The sequence below is a fragment of the Chrysochloris asiatica genome, unplaced genomic scaffold, assembly GCF_000296735.1.
Source record: "Chrysochloris asiatica unplaced genomic scaffold, ChrAsi1.0 scaffold00119, whole genome shotgun sequence".
Taxonomy (NCBI): domain Eukaryota; kingdom Metazoa; phylum Chordata; class Mammalia; order Afrosoricida; family Chrysochloridae; genus Chrysochloris; species Chrysochloris asiatica.
The window spans coordinates 9524413-9526609 of NW_006408637.1; positions in this window are offsets into that span (position 1 = coordinate 9524413).

The window sequence follows — 2197 nt, forward strand, 5'->3', positions numbered from 1 at the left end:
GATGGATTCAAGTGTGACAGCGGTAGTGAGGTTGGCCCAGGATCGGACATTGTTTCGTTCTGCTGTGCATGGGGTCGCTATGAGTCGGTTCCAACTCAATGGCACCTGACAACAACAACAACAACATCTAGACAAGATGAAAACTATTCAGTGGGAACTCTACCTACCCCTGCATACTCTTAAAATAAACTTTCTCTTGAAATCTTGTAAGCCAGTCATGCCATGCCTTTATCACCCCCTCATTTTAGGTAGCCAACATCTAAGTTACCCATCCTTATCTTCCCTGTGTATAGAGGCTATAGCATTGATAATTGATATAATGACTCATTCCCTCTCTGTTGGTATTTAAAGCTACTACCTCCATGAGTATAGGTCAGGTTCATCAAATTGTAGCAATTTACCCCCATTTCCTTTATCAAAAATGGTTTGTTTTATATATTCCTCTAGTTGAGTTCTGATTATGAAGCCCTTGAGGCTAGGTCAAATGGTGTTTGATTCATCAAATTGTAGCAATTTACCCCCATTTCCTTTATCAAAAATGGTTTGTTTTTTATATTCCTCTAGTCGAGTTCTGATTATCAAGCCCTTGAGGCTAGGTCAAATGGTTTATCTGCAAGTTTGGGTGTTCTTGTGCATCTCCCCTTGCTTCGTATCAGCAGATGCTTCCCTCTCAGCTCTAACCCTCTGTGGCTATGTCTTTGTCCATGGGCTCAAGTGTCCCCAGGTTTTACCACAATTTGGACCAACCAGCCCTTTCTCTTCTCTCTGTCATCTCCAGGTCAACGTGAGTCTATGGAACATGATTGGACTCAGCCCATTTCTTCATTGCTGCCTTTCCCCCTCTTCCACTCACCAGTAGACCAATGTGGTCTCCAGCAAGCTTACATGCCTGTTTGTGTGTTCCCTTTGAGTTTTTAGTCTTAGAGGGGGGTTTGTCCTGAAGGAACTTGATTGCTTGCCTTGATGGCTTCCCGGTGAACCACTTGCTTATTCTTGGAGTAGCTACTCATGCTGACATTTTTGTTTTGGGTTTTTCCTGATTACCTTTTTTTTGAAGATGTATCTTTTATCATTCTAGCTGTTAAAATAGTTTTCTTTTTCACTTGTGTCTTTGCCTGGTTTGGGTATCAAAGTTATTCTCACTTCATAAAATGAATTTGGGACTTTTCCATTCTTTCCTATATTCTGGAATGGTTTGAGTAGAGTGGGTTTCAGCTCTTCTATGAATGTTTGATAGAATTTGCTAGTAAAGTTGTCTGTACCAGGACTTTCTTGTTGGTAGGTTTTTATGGCCTGCTCAATTTCTTTTGTGATGGGTCTGTTCAGATTGGATTAGTTCAGATAGGGAGTATGTTTCTAGAAATTCGTCCCGTTCTTTCAGATTTTCAAATTTGGACAAATTGTTATTCTTCTTATTTCAATTGTTTCTATTGTGACATCACCCATTTCAATTCTTATGTGTATTTTTTGTCTTTTCTTCTTATCCTTTGATTTCCCTAGTAGTTTGTTGATTTTATTAATCCTTTCAAAGAACCAATTTATAATCTTGATTCTTTATTGTATTTCTGTTTAATTTATTTCTGCTCTAATCTTTATTATTTCTTTTCTTCTGGTGACTATATTCTTATTTTGCTATTATTTTTGTAATTGTTGGAGATATTAATTGTTTATTCTTTCTTCTTTTTTGATATGTGTATTTGTTGCTATAAATTGACCTTTGATCACTGCTTTTGCTGCCCAAAAGTTTTGATATGGCTTATTTTCATTCTCATTTGATTCAAGAAATTTATTTCTACCGCACAGCAGTTTTTAAGCAATCTTCCTCAATTTTCATGTATTTGTTCTTTGTTTTGTTTTCTTTCTTAATTTTCCTTTTGTTGATTTCTAACATTATAGCCTTGTGATCTGACAAGATGCTTTATAGTATTTTGATATTTTATTAATTTACTAAGGCTTGCTTTGTGGCCTACATTTGATCTGTTCTAGTGAATGTCCCATGCGTACTATAAAAGAATGTATTTTGTGCTGTTATTGGTTGGTTGAAGACTTCAGTATGTGTCTGGGAGGTCGTGTTGGGTTAGTTCTGTTAGTTCTTTTGTGTCTTTGTTGAGTTTCTTTCAAGTCGTTCTGTCCTTCATCAAAAGTGGTGTATCAAAGTCTTCTATTATTACTGGGGAGTCCTGGTGTGGCACTGTGG